Source organism: Gastrolobium bilobum, unplaced genomic scaffold (genome assembly GCF_033153095.1).
Source record: "Gastrolobium bilobum isolate Gb01-03AN ecotype WA unplaced genomic scaffold, APGP_CSIRO_Gbil_v1 utg5409, whole genome shotgun sequence".
NCBI lineage: Eukaryota > Viridiplantae > Streptophyta > Magnoliopsida > Fabales > Fabaceae > Gastrolobium > Gastrolobium bilobum.
In genome coordinates this window covers 41,098-50,044 of record NW_026897097.1, presented here as the reverse complement: position 1 = coordinate 50,044, position 8,947 = coordinate 41,098, and positions in this window count along the sequence as shown.

Below are 8,947 nucleotides of genomic sequence, written 5' to 3'. Positions count from 1 at the left end.
ATTATTTACATAATAATCCTTCAAGTAGGAGTTGTCAAGTAATGGCCTACACTTTGTATATAGCCATATTTTATAGGAAAAATAAACTGATGCCCACATCCCAAATAAACAATTTGATCACACACAATAATGGAATAAATTGTGCTTGTCTCTTAGATATTAAACGAGCATATTATCATGCTTGTACTGATGGTAGTACATAAGATGTGTCCCATAGAGGGTGAAGTATGTTGATATAGGGGGTGCTCATAGTGACAATGGTAGAGACCAAAGCACTAGTGAAGCTTCCCATGGTGTATAAAGGGGGGTGTGTGACCAAGATGGCTCTACCAATGGGCAGAGTTACAACATAGTAGAGAGTGGGGAAGAAGATTGTAACACCCTGTGTATACCCAGTTTGTTAACATCAGAATGGTATTAAGTGCATCTTAATATTACTTACTTGCAGCAGAATTAACGTTAGAATTACTAAGTGAAAAATGCGGATAAACTTTTTCCTGTATCCTACATGTTACAATTTGCATGATTAATCTTACACTTACCTATTATCATAATCATCGTTAATTATTTACTTGTAATGTCCATTGATATCAAAATTATCCACTAATTACTTTATCATCATACTTAACCATCAACATAATTAATTATTCATTTCATGACAATCTTACCAAATTCTTCTATTATCTAGTCAACCATGACATAGTAGTAAAGACATAACCTAAGACATTTGTTCACATATAAATTATTTATTATAGCTACTTGCCTTTTCATTCATATTTATTAAGGCACTATACTCCTTAGAAGTGAATTTAAGCCTTACATATTTAAGTTCCATACAGTTACAAGCCTTTCTTTTTAAACATTCATTTTTACTTCTGTTTGCCCAGAATATCCGAATATTTGTCGGGGACATATTCGGATATGTCATATCCGAATATCAATATCCGGATATTAGATAACCCATATACAGATATTCCATGACAGTGGCAAAATGAAATATCATTCTCTACAGGCTGGGGTTTAGCATTCAACCCCCCTTGCCCCATATTACTTCATATTATGCTTAGTTGTCCTTATCTAAGACATATCATCATGTAATCAGTTTAATTAAACTATTTCACATCCTTCTAGGTGTCTAAGTTGTCATATTACATGGTGTTTAAACAACTATTACATGCATGAACGGTGACACCTAACAATCCTTTACTTAGGCCATCTCACATGCAAATCATATTACAAAAATAAGGACCAACATGATTATACATAATCCTCAACAACAATACATCAAGCATATTACAATACAACATAGATAAACCCTATGCTCACATCAAATGCACATAATAAATACTGTCAATATTAAGCATACCTCAGCTACAAAATATCTCATAAACATAATGCATGTTTATCATGCCAACAACTCGACTCCGGCCTTTTGCCTCAAGATGTACCAACATCAACAATCCCAGTACCTGAAAATGTGCCCCAACACGGGGTGAGATCTCTAATAAAAAATCTCAATAAGACAAGGGGTCCTCAAGGACTCTTCCGCCCCAAGCTCACTTACAGGTATATAATAAGTTCAAAACACTAAATACAATGCATGTTCATGTTAAAACAATATAATCATGATAATATATATCTAGATTCTCAGTAAATCATGTGCAACAGTTCATTTCTCATGTGATGTATGCAAATGTGGTTCGACTGGCCAGGGAACAGGATAGGGTTATATGCACGTCTGCTACCTACCAAACATGAGGGAGGCTGCCTCATGCCTTGCACACCAGGGTGGCTGCTTGATCGTACAAGTACTAACATCACATTCATACATTACATATGCCTTGCACACCAGGGTGGCTGCCTGATCGTACAAGTACTAACGTGACATTCATACATTACATCAACAGCTATATCAACATGTCTCAGGCGTATATCAATTTCATAAAAGCATACATGCATATAAAGCACCCTCCCATGGAGGTCGGTGGAACAAGCAACAAATCAATCTGAGAAAACGAAAGATTACCTTATTCGCAACATGCTCTAATGAGCTCTCAGTATCCAAAGGACCACAATCATAGGCCCTCACAAAACCACAACCTATTTCAAGATATAAAGACAATTAATAAATATGCTCATTTACGACATTCTTTTATATATTATCTTTTACGTAGCCATTCTTTACGTAGTGACACCAACTCAAGGTGGGAGGAACTAAGTCCATTCCCTAAGGTCCCTTAACCTTAGAACATCACTTACAAGTACCATAGAGTCTAATATTCATTTTCTTGAAGAATATTCCAAAGAATTCAACTCTATTTACAAATACGACAATAAACTTCGCCTACCATTTTTAAAACTGAAGTCGAAAATCTTTACCAAAAATTCTGAGATTTAATATGTTAAACTAGACATCACAAGCTTTCCAATGACATATTTTATGTCTCAATCGGAGTTTTATAACTCTGGTTATGATTTTCACAAAGTGATTGCTGCAAACTGAATTTCGAGCAACTAAGACGTGAATTCAAACTAATACTGAGATCAAACCACTTATCCAATAGCTATGAAATTTTACAGGGTTGTATCCCTATTTGTTAGCTACACATAGGTCCAAACGGCACTCGATTTGGAGCTTTGTAGCTCAAGATATCAAATTTTTAGCAAAACAGATTCGTTGCTGACTCAATATCCGGATATCATATCCGGATATCATATCCAGTTATTTCGCGACAGAGGCCAAAAACAGTAGCCTAGCACGAAATTATACATTTAAAATTCCATCTTTCACTGAGATACATCTATCCCATCGACTTAGCATGTATTTTAACACTTAGATTCATCAATGAACGTTCAAATTATCAAAACTCATAATTTTACATCTTTAAATCATGTTATATTCATGAAAATACAAAGGGAAGTGTTGAGGCATATACCCATGGGCTTCAAAACAGCAAAAGGGAGGGACTTCATGGTCTACAACCCACTCTCCACTGCTGCCAAGTTAAGAGCACGAAAATGGTTCTTCAAAGTTGGTTCTTTCTTGCCAAACAACTACTCTACAATGGCTTATGGTTATTCAAGCTCTCACAAATGGAGATGGTGTTTAAACACACATGGGCAGAATATTTGTGGCTCCAAGATGAGGTTTTTCTCTACCAAAGTGTTTGCTTTCAAGGTTCCTTAGTGATTAGATGAAATGAAGAAGGTAAAAGATGAAAGCTTTGGTGATTTTCATGGAGAGAAGAGTGATTTCTTGGAGAGGAGAAGGATGACAATGTGGCTGAACCAAGCTTCAAAAACTCACGTATGAAAGATGATAATCTGACCTAGGTCTTTGTGCCAATCGCTATTTATAGTGTCATTAAGTTTAATTCCACTGTATTAGCACTAATAGCTACACTTATCATTTTAATCCCAAACTTTGGATTCTGAACCTAGCCATTTTTCTAGGATTTATCATATTTTTATTTTATTTTTCGCATCACTTTGTCGGTACGCGCTTTTACATAGCCGGTATCAATTCTAACACCAGTTCTCATTATTTTGACTTCAAACTTGTTTTACTAGTCCTATATATTATTATAAGAATATTCATACACTTATTATAATTTTTCAGGATACTTCATCGGTACGCATTTATACCGTGAAGCAGAACCGATATCTGCACTTTTCGTCAGAAAAACGACTTTCAACATTATTAAACCCTTCTGATAATTAATTAAGTCTTTCCATATTTATTCAAGTTATTATGGAATTATTTCCTCAAACTCATAATTAATTATTTAAATTCCTAATTTAACGGTTCGGGTTCTTACAAAGATCCTCCCTCCATGTGTGAGGGGGTATTTAGAGAGGACAATCCTCTCCAGCATGGGGGAGACCGTTGGTCAGCCCATGAGCTGTCTCCAAGCCATGTCTTGTCCTTAGACAAGACATGCTGCCCACTGTCAATGTACAGGGGCAACAATGCAGGTATAGGAAAATGTTCAGTGGTGAGTCTCTATGGCTTGCCATGGGTGCCCTTTAGAATGTTCTAGACGTTGGGTTTAGGAGATTGGACCCAACTGGTGGGCCTAAGGTGAGTAGTTTCCAGAATATAAGCCCCCCCAGCTTTGTAGCTTGCGGAGCAGGGTGCCAAGATATATGGCAGCTTAGGCCGGATACCCATAGTGTGTAGTGTCCAAGTAGGATACAATTTAAACGATCGATATTATATCGGCCTTCATGAGTTGTTTATTTATTGTCATCGAGTATGAATTGTCTGATTGGCAATGCTTGGTTATGATGTTCTTCTTTATTCTGAGTTCCAGTTCTTCATTCTGGTGGGTATCTTTGGTTTGGGTTCTTGTCTTTATGGATCTAGTGCTTCGTTTTCTTTTCGCAGATCTGGGTTTGGACTAGGGGTGTTTGCGGTATGGATTGAATCATTTTTGGAAGCAAAAATTATCTGATCCAATCCCTTCATTTAATCATATAATCATCCATTCGGTTTAGATTTATTTTCAAATCCGATTCGATCCAATCCAATTTTTTTCGGTTTGGATTGGATCAGTTTTCGGTTTTTTGAAAATCCTAAAATTTATTTCATGATTATTGTGCAAATAACATCTTTTGTATATATTGGCTTTGTAAATTATTATTTTTTGAAATACAAAAGATATAGTAAACTATAATATAGTTTTTTTTTGGGCAATGAGATATGAAGCTCTACAAAGATAAAATTTTGTTGATGAGATATGACTAGATTTTTTTTTGGATTTAGTTGATGGGTTAATGGGTCTTGTGTTTAGAAATTTTTAGGTTATGTTTTAGGAAAAGACCCAAGTAGGTAGAGGGGAATTAATATATTTGATCGGTTTGGATTGGATCGATTTTCATCAACGCATCCAATAACCGATCCAATCCAATTAAAATTTGCGATTTTTTTTTCGATTTTTGGTTTATTCGGTTTTTGATTTTTCGGTTCGGTTACCGCGGTTTGATCAGTTTGGAATCGGTTGATGAACACCCCTAGTTTGGGCCCTTTGAGAAAGAGTAGTAACGAGGCTTTGTAGAAATGAGATCGTGGATGTTGACGAAAAGAGGAATGTGTCATTAAAATATTGGAACTGTGTGGAAAGCTTTTTCCAGAATGGAGTGGGAATAGGAATTTATATTTTCCCACAGACGGCGCCAATGTACTGATGATAGTACATAAGATGTGTCCCATGGAGGGTGAAGTATGTTGATATAGGGGTTGCTTATAGTGACAATGGTAGAGACCAAAGCACTAGTGAAGCTTCCTGTGGTGCATAAGTGGGGCGGGGGTGTGGCCAAGATGGCTCTACCAATGGGCAGAGTAACAACATAGTAGACGGTGGAGAAGAAGATCCTCGTCGTCTATGTGTGAGGGGGGTATTTAGAGAGGAGAATCCTCTTCAGCGTGGAGGAGACTCTTGGTCAGCCCATGAGCTGTCTCCAAGCCATGTCTTGTCCCGAGACAAGACATGCTGTCTACTATCAGTGTACAGGGACAGCAGTGCAGGTACAGGAAAATGTCTCAATGGTAAGCCTCTATAGCTTGCCATAAGTACCCTCTAGAATATTTTAAACTGTGGGCTTAGAAGATTGGACCCAACTGATGAGCCTAAAGTGAGTAGTATCCAGAATAATGCTATTTTTATAAAAACAAAATTAACAATTAATCATAGCCCATGAAAGAAAATTGGCTTTTTGACCTATGTACGTCTAAATTTGAAATATTTGCCATGAATAAGACAATCAGGATACTATTGCCAAAACTAATGCATTGCAATGCGGTATGTCAGGTGTGGTTTTTGGACTCGTTAGATAAAACACCACTTATGAAATGGTACCCATGCTATTGAGAAGAACACGTCTGGTGTCCTACTGTGTTTATTCTGCCTAAAAACGGCACTTTTTGATGTGACAATATAAAAACGGGACTGAGTATGTCTTTTTTATGAACACGTCTGGTGTCCTACTGGAATATTTACTTTGTAAATAATTTTAACGTAAATATTTAATAATTTATTCAACTTACTTTTTTTTATTAAATTTTGGTCCTATCCAGTTCAAAGTAAATTAGGTCTCGTTGAGTAAACAATTATGGATTTGTGTTGGATTGTACCCTTGATTTTTTGTTAATCTTGAACTAACTTAATATCGATTGGTTCAGTATCGTATTTTTTATTTTTTAACTTAGATTAAATTTGAATAAACTCAATTATTATAAATATTTAATTTTTAAAATACAAAATAATATTATTTTAAAAAAATTATCTAATATAATATCAACCGGTCATATTGTCCAAATTTAATTTTAATATCAACTCAATTAAATTTAATTAATCTAGTTTTTATCTATATCCAAAATTAATCTAATTGTCGTATCATCATCACCCATATAATTAGGAATATAAATGAGTCAGAAAAATTTTCATGGGCTAACTTATCTTTGGTCTAATCTATTTTTAAAGCAGTACATGTTTAAAAATAAAACACAGAGAGAGAGTGAAGAACTCAATGAAGTAGAAAAAGAAAGTTGCGCCACTTTTAATAAAATACGTTTGCGTGCCTGAGGTGTTCGAGTCAGATGGGACGCGTCTTGTGCAGCACCGTGTTCTTCTCCAATGAAAAATGATAGGAAGAGTGACGTTTTATGAAACGTTTTTGCATTTACCGTCTCTCAAAACGGTACCTGACATCCCACGTTGCCATGCATTATAGGGGTGGCAATTTGTGACACGACCCGCGAACCCGACCCGGACCCGGACCCGATACGAAAATTTCGTGTATGGGTCAACCCGTTTAGTAAATGGGTCGTGTTAGGGTTGAAAAATAGTGACACGAAAAAATCGTGTCGGGTCACGGGTCAACCCGTGAACCCACTTTGACCCGTAAAAAATTTGGTATCAAATACGCCTTAGCCCTTTAGAGTTTAGGGTTTCCATTTAACAACGCAGCTCTATTCTATCTCGCCTCTCTACGCTGTCTGCTCTCGCCTCCAGGGGTTTCTTCTTGTGTGCGTTGTTTAACTCGGTCCTTGAAGGTGAGGCACCTACAAATACGCTCGTGTTTCCTCTCCTCTTTCAGCTCCGCACCAGCAAACAAAGGGGTAAGACGTTTACCTTTTCTGTTTTGTTCCCCTCTGTGATCAATCGTGCTTAAATTTGGGTCTTTCTTTCATTCCACTGCAGGTTTCCCGTTTCTGAGTTCTGACCAGCCGTGGAAGAGTTTCTCTTTCCTCTTGCATGCAATTGGATTCAAGCTCTGTACGGTTGATTTCTGAAGGTAACCAATTGATTTCTAAAGTTTTCTTTTTTTTCTTGTTCTCCTACCCTGTACGGTTGCATGTGAGATTAGGAATGATAGTTGTTATGTTTCCTCTCTCCCTGTTTCGGTTTCCAAGTATGCCTCAAGAACAAGAAGTTAGCTTATTGTCTCTTATTTCATTACTTCTACTCATTTAGACCGATTTGGACATAACTCTCACAAATTCAAAGAAGTGTTATTGAAATTGAAATTCTCACTGTTGACTAAAGTGTGTATTAATCTAAGTCAGAACATTAATGTGGCTTAGGAACTATGAAAATTCTAAATATCTTCTTAACGTGAAGATCGAATTATAGTGAGCATGAAAATAGTTTTTCTTTAGACTTTAGTTGTCCTGTGATCTGATTACTTGGACGAGGAATATGTGAGATAAATAAGCAATGTTAGACCCCTGTTGATGGCATAAACCGAGCTTGTCAATGTAGTCTACATTGAGCAGCTTGGTCACGATTAGGTGATCAATGAAGTGAAATTAAAGCAGAAAACTTTTGGTCTTGAAAGCATAAGAAACTGATTAGAGTATAGAAGTGGAAGAATGGGAATTTCTTACAAACATGTCAGTAGTTCTTAATTTTTTGGTCTTCGCTGCAAGTTTCCATAATCCTGGTTCCATAAATTACTTGCTATAGTTTTGAGTGTAAGTTAACATAATTATTTGTCTTGTAATTGTTTATATTCTTTTGTATATTTATTGATATTATTTATTTTATAATATTGTTAGGAATTTGATACTTTTCATGAAGTGGTTGTGCCACAAAAGACTCAGCTTGAATTATATTTAGAGGATCCAAGGATTGACAGAAGAAATATTAGCTTGGATGTGTTATCATATTGGAAGGCTAATCAATTTAGGTATCCAGAAGTTGCTGCAATGGCAAGAGATATTTTTGGGATACCTATTTCTAGTGTTGCTTCGGAAAATGCTTTTAGTGTTGGAGGAAGAGTACTTGATCAATACCGAAGTTCACTCAAACCTGACATAGTTGAAGCATTGATTTGCACTAGAGATTGGTTATATGGAGAGCAAGGTAATATACATTATCAATCACTTATTCATTAACTGTTTATTTTAAGGATTTTAATTAACTCATTTGATTTTTATTTTTATTGAGCAATCAACAATAGCTTTGGAAGAATTGACAGAAGATATCATGGACATGAATCTACATTCAATAGCTGATCATGGCGCTCAAAATTACTCAGTTGCTTAATGACTTTTATATTTCAAATTTTTCATCAGTTAAATGATCTTGAATTTGTGATCTTAATTTGTATTTCGGTGGAAGAAGTTGCTGTAAGAATGAGACATTTGTTGTAGGTTGCATTTAATTATGTTTTGATGTTGGATTGATGGAGTTCAATGTAGTAAGTTATTTTGATTTGAATTAGATTGAACAGTTTTAATATGATTTGAATTAATATCACTTTCTGTTTACTCATGTCGGGTCGAGGGAAGATGTTGGATGTGTTTCCTGACTACAGGAAAGAAGCTGAGGATCATCTATCAAAAGCTGTAAGCAAGACTGAATTGTTAGTTTCTGTGATTTAATGCGTATTTATACTGATATTTAAGCGAATGATTTATAATTGAATCTTCTGTGCCCCAGGT